The 10,913-nt window shown below is 40.8% G+C and overlaps 1 pseudogene; it reads right to left on the bottom strand.

Annotated features, from left to right (window-relative positions):
- Positions 1–10,692, bottom strand: part of LOC129665186 (heterogeneous nuclear ribonucleoprotein C-like) — a 17,030-nt pseudogene extending 6,338 nt beyond the window's left edge.
- Between the last annotated feature and the right edge of the window lie 221 nt (positions 10,693–10,913).

Here is a 10,913-nt window from a genome sequence, read left to right as displayed (position 1 = left end):
TGTGTGTGTGTGTGTGTGTGTGTGTGTGTGTGTGTGTGTGTGTGTGTTTGTGTGTGTGTAGGTGTGTGCGTGCGTGCTATGTGTGTCCCTGGAGTACTTTACTTTGCTTTGCTTTGCTTTGCTTTGCTAAATAAACTATCTGTGTCTCTTCTTTCCTCCAGGAAAAAAAAGAACAGAAGAAAAACCTTCACCGAGTAATAATAATACTTGTAAGCTGAAAGAAGAAAATGTAGGTACTTGAAGGAATTATAAATATTTATAATAACGTGGATTATAAGCATTGACTTTGCCAATAAACAGGAGATAGGAACTAGAGGAATCTTGCTCTCCCACTAAGTTCTGACCCTGGCAACTCATAAAGTAGATGGATGGGTGGGAATTCTTTCCATGAATAAAATGGGTAATGATTAAAATAAGTCTTTATGATATTAAAAAAAATGACTACATATAAATTATCTGCAGGGAATTCTTACACAACTTTCGAGCACTAGTAAGGGCCTAGGGGTCATTTCCAGACTAAATTTGGCCACTCCTCTCAGTCAGGGAGAAGAAATTTTCCTGACTGCAAACATGATGGAAACCCTAGGCTCTGGTGGTCATCCGGGTTTGTTAAGACAGGACCTGCTCTTGATTAAACGAGTCTTTCCTTTTCTTTCCCTCAAATAAACAAGAACAGTCCATGTAGCCAAACCATGGCTCAGTTCTGAAGGTCAGGAAACCCTACGAACAGCAACTGGGAGCCCATTTCCAAATGTAAGAGCTCTGTGTCTTAGCAGATAAACCTCACAAATTGACTAGACAGCTCAGACCCATCACCATATAGAACAACCTTTATCAATTTCTGAGCCTGTGGTGGAGCTTAATTTACTGCAGAAACCCTCCTAATGAACTTCACAGTCTTGGGGCTTAGGAGAGCACAGCAGGTCAGGGCACACACTCCCGAAGAGAAGCTGAGTTTGGTTCCCTGTACCCAAGTACACAGTTGCCTGGAACTCCAGCTCTGGGGAATACAACACCCACTCTTGCCTCCACAGGCGGCTCACATTCCTTTGGAGAAACCCACACAGATACACACACATGTACACAAAATTGAGTTTTTAAAAAAATCTAGAAAGAAAAAAAGAAGAAGGGGGGTCCCCCATGATCTGGGAAGCACCTAGACCACAAGTTGTAGACTGGAGCTAAGAGGTTGCTGAGAGGGCCAGTGCCTGGACTGAGCTGTGCCGACAGAGAAACGGTGCCACTTTAACCCAGGAGTGGAAAGGCTGCTCCAGGCCTGAACCTTAGGGATGCCCATGAATTAGACACCCACAAGTGGGGAATCTAGCGAAAACCATCTACGTCTAAAGGATACTTCCATCGGATGACACTGACAATTGTGAATACAGAGACCTAACGGCTGAATGAACTCTAAGCAAGTTAAATCCCAAGAAACCACACCAAGATACAGCAAGAACCATGCTTTCAAAAAATTAAGGACAAGTTGGATATGGTGGCACATGCCTGTAATTCCAGCACTCAAGGCAGAGTTTTTGAGTTTGAGGTCTACAGAGTGAGTTCTAGGACAGCCAGGGCTATGTGAAGAGATCATGTCTTTAAAAAAAAAAAAAGACAACAAAGATAAGAAATATTACAGCAATTTCCTCTCAGAGCAGAGGTTGATTCTTCAAAGACAGGAACCTATGAAAAATGAGGAAAAGGAAGACAGTCCCAGATGGAGGAATGGCAGACTGTGTCCTTGGCGCCTGTTTTGAAAGCACAGCTACAGGATCTTGCTAAATAGAGAAGAAACTTCAGGATTTGAAAAGAAGCATCAGGAAGAAGGGACCATAACCAAAAGTACAAGGGAGAACAATGGATTTTATTTTTCCTCTTGAGCCTTTTAAATTTTGCTTGAAGAATAAAAAAAAAAAACCAACACTTTTCTTTTGTCATGAACTAAATGTATGGAAAAGGCATATTTAAAGAAAATTACAAAGATGGAGGACAAAGGTTCCTACTATCAAATACATTTCAGGACACTGAAAATCAGAAAAAAGAAGGAACATTGGAAAGCATTTATTTCTGACTATTTGCCAAAACTCTGGATAAAGACAATGGGAATTGTGACCTGTTTTCCTGGATGTTTTTTAGTTCTGCCAGCAGGGCTGGCTATGGAAACCAGTAGCTTTCCTCCCAGAGCAGTCTGACTCACTCCAAAGTGGGAAGAAGAAATTAGGCTCCTCAGGCAAAGTGGCACACTCACTGGGCATGAGAAAGGGAGATCCGCTCTGCAGTCCCAGCGGGGTCTAGAGGTGAACCATCCAGAAAGTTCCTGTTGTGCTCTGTCTTCATAGTTCTCTGCTAGACATTCAAAATGGCCTAACAGAGCAGAGAGCTGAAAACAGATCCTAAAACATGCAAATTTATAGACAGAGAGTGAAGGCCTTATGGACTCAGATTTTTTTTCCTACTGAAAACATTGGCTGATGTCTTTGTTTTCTGTAGCTATAACAGAACAATTGAGACTGGATGATTTATGAAGAAAGAATATTTTTATTAACTTATTTATTCACTTTACATCCCGATTGTAGGCCCTCTTTCCTCTCCTCCCTCCATTACTCCTCAGATAAGGGCAGCCTCCCCCACTATCAAATCTGACAAGCAGATCCAGTTGCATCAGGACTCAGGGCATCTTCATCCCCTATGGCCTGGTCAGGCAGCCCCGCCAGGGGGATGTGATTAAGAAAGAATATTTTTGCTAATGGCTCTGGAGACAGAAATTCGAGAGTAGGTAATCACACAGTGGAGGCTCCGTACTAACTACATCATTTTTCACGGAATGGGGCGCATGTGAGAGCGGCAACCCAGCCATGTGAAAGAGAGGAGGGGGTCAAAGAGGGTAACAAGATGCTAATATGAAAACTAATTCATTTCAGAGAACAAAGCTATTTTTGTAAGAAAGAAATTAATCCCTCTTAAGACAGAAACTCCTAACCAAAGACACCAATGGCTACATACCATGAAGAAAGAGGCCAGAGTTTAATGGGTCTAGAGTTTAATCTCAGGTAAGTTGCTAGAAAAAAATTTAATTTTTTTTTCTTCAAGACAGAGTTTCTCTGTGTAGCCTTGGCTGTCCTGAACTGCCTTTGTAGACCAAGCTGGCCTTGAACTCACATTGCTCTGCCTGCCACTGCCTCCCTGAGTTCTGGGATTACAGGTGTGCACCATCATGACCAGCTGATTTGATTTTTTTTTTAATAACCTGAATTGTAAATATTGTAGCCTGCTATTGAGACAAAGCTGCAGCCATCTTTGTATTCAGCTTCCATTTTGTTTCTAAGGTGAAATTAAGTTCAAAGTTTTAAACTTTTCAAGTCTGCCTCCTGGAAGCGGTTGTTCATAGCTGACCTTATGATTCAACAGTGGCATAACTCATACTTTGGTATCTCTTCACCTGGCCACACTCTGGTTGCACCCTTCTTATCCACACCCCTGACTACACTTTGGATGTACTCTAGAAGGGCCTAAGCCCTGCCTCACTCACCTCACTTAGGGCCAATCAGCTTAAAGGTTGGCTGATAATACTCTGTTTAGTTAGAAAAAAAACATAATATTGCTTTGTATGGTTGGCCAAAATGTGTTAGTGCCCTCGCCATGTCTTTTGCGTTTGGTTCTTTCTATAAAAACCCTGCTGTGAGAACTTGTAGATGTCACAGTTAGGCTCCTTACGTAGTTAGAGTCCTTACTGTGGCCCTGGTTGATCAGCCTGGAATAGGCATTCTAATAAACCATCCATATCTAACTGAGACCTGAGTCTGGGTGGTTTGTGTGGCCATTCTTACGCCAGACAGTAAAAAATAAAATAAAATAAAATAAATCAAGCATCAGTGAACCATAGTAAGATTAAAAAAACAAACAAACAAAGAGAATCATTCTGTGAATAGTTAGGTTGTTAGGAAGAAATGCGTAAAAATTGGAAGACACAGACTTTGATCGTCACAGCGACACCCAGCACTAGCTTGTTGCAAAGGCTCACCTTGCCTCTAACTCCCAAAGGGTTGAGACACAGATATGACACGTGTACTCACACATGCACACACATGCACACACACACACACACACACACACACACACACACACACACAGGATGGGTTGCTCTGTTGGAAAGGAGCCGAAGGCAAAGAACACAAGTATTTTGAGCAAGCAGCAGAGCCAACTTACTTTTTCTCCCAGTCACGCCTAGACTGACTCAGCTGACCAAGCTACCACCTTCAGGAATAGCTTGATGTCAGAAGATGGATAGGCCATGCAGTCTAGCATGCTTAGCAAGGGCTTCTATTAACAGTTAGGAACCCTAATGACCACCTCTCCAAACCCAACAACAAGAGGAGAAAATACAACACTGGTGGAGAAAATGGTTATATTGTATTACCAGCAAATCAGCATCTGCCTGCTTGTTTACATCAGTTAAACGTCTTACAACCTCTAAAGCAGCCACCAAATGTTAATTAACTTGAAAACTAGCCAAATGTGGTGGCACATGCCTGTTATCCCAGCATTCTGGGAGGCAGAGGCAGGTGGATCTCTGTGAGTTCAAGGCCAGCCTGGTCTACAAAAGCGAGTCCAGGACAGCAAGGCTACACAGAGAAACCTTGTCTCACAAAGCAAAAAAAAACCCTTTAAAACTATTTAAATGGGGCTAAAGGGATGGCTGAGCAGTCAGAGTGCTGCTCTGACAGCAGACCTGAGTTTAGTTTCCAGCATCCACATTTGGTCACTCACCATTGTCTGTAATCCAGCTATGCTTGTCCTCCTCCGGCCTCCAAGGGCACCTGCACTCGTGTGCACATACCCACAAACACATACACACACACACATTAAAAAAACATAATGCTAAAATGCATTTGGAACAATTATAAACATACAGTACTCAACAGAGGCATAAAATACAAAAAGCAAAGATTTACAAAACTGGAAAGAGGGACTGGAGAGTTGGCATAAGAGTGTGTACTGCTACTGTGGAGGCACTAAGTTTAGTTCCCAGCACTCACATTAGGTGGCTTGCAACTGCCTGTAACTCCAGGGGATCAAACACCCTCTTCTGGCCTGTATACACACACACACACACACACACACACACACACACACACACACACACAGAGCATATACTCACATAGACACACATACATACATACACATAAATAAAAGTAAAATCTAAAAGAAAAACAAAGAAAAATAGTTAAAAGGAAATTAGAAAAAGGATATAAATATTTACCTAAAAGGACTTTTGCTTAAATAATATGCACAAAATAGTTGCTGTGAAGTTCAGGAAGAAATCAGAAGGGCATAAAAAGAACCACTGAAGCTGGCTATAATGGCATACAACTTTTTTTTTCTTTTCTTTTTATTTTTTTTTCTTTTTTCTTTTTTGGCACACAACTTTAATGCCAACAGAGACAGACTGATCCCTGAGTTCAAGGCCAGTCTGGTCTACAGAGTTCTAGGACAGCCAGAATTACAAACAGACACCCTGTCTACAAAAAACCAACAGCAATAACAAAAGAACCACCAAATAAACACTTAAAAAATTTAAGATTTTGTTATGTGTCTGAAGAAGAATGAGGACGAGGATATGGGAAGGTTTGGAGAGAGGAAGGGGTAGGGAGAAATCTTTTAAGTAAAATACTATATCAAAAATAAACAAACAAAGCACATGTTGCTGTGTTAGTTTTGTATAAGTTGTAGATCTTATAAAGGGAAATAAAGCCAAGTTAAAGCCAAGTGTGGCTTTGATCCTGGAATCAAACTTACAAGGCAGAAGCGGCAGATCTCTGTGAGTTTGAGTTTGAGTTTCAGGCTGGCCCACATAGTGATATCCAGAACAGCCAAGGCTAGGTTAAAAGACCCCATCTCAAAACTTAAAAAAAAATTTTTTTAATTTAAAAGAAGAAAATAATTATTGAAATGCCTTTTAGAAAAATTAATATAAATTATATATAGTCCTGGCTGGACACAAAGTAACACAGAGATAAATAAACAAGCAAAAGTATTATGCAAGGGTTAAGAGATTATAAACTTAATTAGTTTCAAGATGTGATCTAATTGGTATAATAAATATCATAAATGAAGGTGTTTTAAACAGTTCATTTTATTTTTAATTTATTTTTTAAATTACATTATAAGTAAATTTTGTTTTGCACTTGCATTGTTATCATTTAACTGTAGATGATGACATTAACATTAGTGAAAGAAGTGTATTTAACATTGGAAGGAAAGAAATCACATGACAGCTAAGATGCTTTCAAAATCAAGGTGGTGCCATTAAAAGGACAAAGAAGGCAACTAAGGGAGCAATTGTCAGCCACTCTTTTACTTATTCAAACATTAAAAAAGTAACAATTTCAAAAATTGTAGCTAATCCCTATTCCCAGATGTGTGTCTTCCCAACCGCACACCATGACCCAGCCAGGCTGCTGTGTAACATCATCTGAGACCATACAGGTCTGCCAAAGCTGGGACCAATAAATCACAAGAATGGTTTGTTGTTTGACTAATCTGATTTCCATGTTATTTGTTGTACATCAGAAGCAAACCCAACTCACCATGTCATATGAACCCCTAGTGGCATGATATACTACCTGGAAACTAAGTACAAATTCTAACAGAAACAGGGTGATAGTCCCTTCCTTCTCGATTTAGAAACATAAGGAGAAATAAAACCACAAACACCAAAAACCTCATTCCAATATTCCAAATTGGGACAGACTGGAGTTTTTCTAGCTCTCTCTAAGGTCAAAGACAATAAAATTAAAGGAACAATTAGGGGTGGTGCTCACTGAAGACCCGAGAACCACTGTTTAATACTCGTGGTCTTACTGCTGGTATGCAAAGTTATTTTAACTGTATTGCAAGAATATATAAGGGTATTGGAGAGGTGGCTCATCGGTTAAGAGCACTGGCTGCTCTTCCTGAGGCTCTGGGTTCTGTTCCCAGGACCCACATGGTGGCTCAAACCATCTGTAACTCCAGTTTCACGGGATCCCACGCCCTCTTTTGGCTTCCCAAAATACTGCATGCATGCGGTGCAAAGACACACATGAGAGCAAAGCACTCAAATCCCAAAAAAACAAAACAAAACAAAATAACAACAACAAAAAGAATATATAAAGTGGCTAATGTTTGGGTCACTCAGAGGCAAGGAGTTGAAGCTGGGTATTGGGTATAGAGGCACACCGAGAGTGCATTCCCAGAGTGCAGGAGACTGAACTTCAGGGTCACCCTGGGCTATTCAAAGAGACTCTGCCTCAAAAGAAAGAAAGGGAGTGGGAGGCGGACAGGCAGGCTGAATTCCACTAGAGCTTGAATTCAACTTTTATCTTCAGCTAACACATAAAGAGCATGCATTTGATTTACTTATAAAATTCTTGTGAGCTGCTTTAATATTTTTATTATTATTATTTTGGTTTTGAGACACCCTCTACAAAGTCCTGGCTGGCCTGGAGCTTGCTATGTATACTAGGCTGGCCTGGAACTCACAGAGACCATCCTGCCTCTGCCTCCTGAGCACTGGGTTAAAGGTGGGCTCCACACTCTGCTGTGAGCTGCTTTTAAATAACTTAGGTGAACATTGTAATTGTGTCTATTATAAAGTTAATGATAGTTAAAATTGCATCAGGGGGAGAAGCAGAGGTGGTTTGGGAAGGATGATAGGAAGGACATTCTTGGAAACTGAGCTCTGTGTCTTTTCTGTGATGGCAGAAACATGAGGGTCCATATTCATTAAAACCACACAAAACTGGCCAGGTGGTGGTATACGCCTTTAATCCTGGCACTACGGAGGCAGAGGCAGGCAGATGTTTGAGTTCCAGAGCAGCCTGCAGACTGAGTTCTAGGACAGCCAGGGCTACCCAAGGAAAGCCTGAGGAAATTGATGACCAGTTCAGGATACACCACTGTACTCCAACCAACTCACAACTCTCCCCCCAAAAAAAACATTGTCCTGGCTCCTAATAGGACAGTTTTGTCTTGTTTTGGATTTTCTTTACATGAAGAGGAGGGCTGGGGAGGTGGCTTAGGGTTTGGAGCACTTCGTTCTTGCAGGGGACCTGGGTTCGATTCCCACACAGTGCCTCACAACCACCTGTAACTGCAACTCCAGGACTCTGATAGCCTCTTCTGGCTTCCATGGGCACATGCACACATGTAAGCAAAACACTCATTCACATGAAATAAATATATCTTAACAAATTTTTAATGAGTTCATATAAAATTATTCATTTTCTTTGCAATATATTATATCATATGACTTTACGATGCCATGCCATATACATTTTGCTGTTAAAGGGATCGTTTAAGTAGTATAAACAGTGCTATGCTATAAATATTCTCACATAAGTCTTTTGGCAAATACATATACATTTCTACTCAGTACATATATGAAACCATATATTTTGTCCTAGGATGTGAATATGTTTAGCCCAACCATAGAAGACAGCAACAATTTACCTTAAACTAACAATGTGAAGCCACCTTTGATACTTAGGCGTATCATCTCAGCACTCAGGAGGATGACACAGGAGGATCACTGTGAGTTTAAGGCTAATGTGGGCTACAAAACAAGGTCTTGTCTCAAAGGGGGGGAATAGGGAAAAGGGGAAAACCTAGTAATTCTACATTCTCACTGAAACCCTGCATTAGCTGGTTTCTCTATCTTTAGCTCTTCTGAGGTCTATGGTATTTTATTGTTGTCTTTGTTCTGATTTTCCTGATTAATAATAACATTGTTTCTGTTATTTTGTTTATTAGTTGTTTGGATATTGTGTTAGGCAGCTCTCCACTAGTGATAAAATACTTGACAGAATAGCTTTCAGAAAGGAATTGTGGCTCACCATTTTGTAGGTTTTATCCCACGATCATTTGGCCCTGTAGTCTTTGGGCCTGTGTGAGGCAGAAGTGAGGGGGGAGCACAGGGCTAGAGGAAGGTACTCACCTCATGGACCACAGAAACTTCCTCCTACCTCACCCCACTTCTAGAAGGTCCTATTATCTCAAAACAGCACCCCCACTACCCCCAATCCTCTGAGACACTTCAGAGCCAAATTACAGCAGATATACTCTTTCATAAAGAGCTTTGTTAAATCTTGGCCAATTACTCTTAACTTCCCATGGATTCTTCACATAGTTTGGGTCAAAATCCTTATTTTTCATATACATACATAATTATATATATATGTATGTATATATATATATATATATATATATATAGTCATTGAGAGCACCTTTTATGGTTTTCTTTTTTATAAAAATTTTTTTTATTGTTAAGCCAAAGAGGTATCAAAATTAAAACAAAACTTACAGGGCAAGACTTAACAAAACTAGTAAGGAGAATCAAGGGAAGTGAAAGAGGTACCAGACGCAGGCAATCATGAATTAATGAACACAGGAAGGAAAGAGGGAGGAGAGTGAGAATGCACTGAAGCTACTTGGGAAGAGGATCTGCTGTTACTTCAGTCTTTCACAAGCACCTTCGTAACAGATAAGATTTCTAAATTCCCCCATGCTTATCAGTCATCCTTGCCTTCCTCGGCCTTTTATCATTCTTGATTAGCTCCAGCTGGACACACCAACACACACACTAACACACACACACACACACACACACTGACACATACACACCATCTTCATTATCATCATCATCCAGCTGGACACACCGACACACACACTGACACACACACACTGACACACACACACACCATCTTCATTATCATCATCATCCAGCTGGCTACCTGCTCTGCCTTAGACTCCATCTTCACATTAGTTTCATGTTTCAGTGCAGAGATGCTACTTTACTGGAAATGAGAAGGACAGGTCTGCCTGTTTGCTTTGTTCTTCAATTTTTCCAGGCTTTCTCAGCCAAAGAATCCACTTTTTATTTTATCTGGGTCAGATCCTGTTTGTTTTATTTATTTTTATTTATTTATTTATTTATTTATTTATTTATTTATTTATTTATTTATTTTTAGGCAGGGTTTCTCTGTGTAGACTTGGCTGTTCTGGAACTCAATCTGTAGACCAGACTGGCCCCAAATTTGTAGAGATCCGACTGCACTTGGTTCCCAAGTGCTGGGATTAAAGGTGTGTGCCACTACCACCAGGAATCAGCTGCTTCTTAATGGTCTGAAGATCATCTTTCAAATTTCCAGATCCCAGATGCCCACTCTTCAAATTAAATGCACTTTTGGCCCTTTGTGAAGAGTTTCCCAACACACACTGCATTTGGAAAGCACCAGAGCTTGAGCAGTAGGAGTGCATGCTGGGTAGTTGTATACCCTGTCATAATGATTCCACTGAAAGTCACAGCCCACATCAAATGAGGAACTGTGCATCTCTGCTGCAGATCATTTCATACCTGTTTGTCCTCGGCTCACTTTTGGTTACACAGCCAGTTTAGTTTCTAGAACCTTGCCACCAATCATTCTGCCATCCTCTCCAGCTACGGCAGCCAGGGCATTTCTCTCATTGACACACTTGACAAAGGCAAAGCCCCTATGCACAGAGCAATCCACATTTTTTTTTTTTGCCATACTTTGAAAAGACTGCCTCCCAATCAGACTTCTAAACCACAGACTTCTAAAGAATATTGAGATTCCCAATTAATACAAGGGAATTCCTGGATTGAGGATCTGCCCTGTCGGTAACACTGTGAGCCATCTCCTTTTGAGAAAAAGGTTCCCTACAAAGCCAGAACTGTAGTTGAGGATCAAAGATAAAATTTCACAAGAGGAAGGAGATAAGAGACCGCTTGGCTGTTGAGCGTCTATAATGCTGAAGCTACAGCAGGCGGGGAGCACACAGCTGTCTGGGCTAATCCCTCCAGCCAAGGATGAAACCACCATCCAAATTAAAGCCAACTAAGCAAGCATTATTGACTA

Source organism: Psammomys obesus, unplaced genomic scaffold (assembly GCF_907164565.1).
Source record: "Psammomys obesus unplaced genomic scaffold, mPsaObe1.curated_primary_1811, whole genome shotgun sequence".
Classification (NCBI taxonomy): domain Eukaryota; kingdom Metazoa; phylum Chordata; class Mammalia; order Rodentia; family Muridae; genus Psammomys; species Psammomys obesus.
The sequence above is the reverse complement of the archived record's forward strand: the minus strand, read 5'-3'. Positions and strand labels throughout refer to the sequence as shown.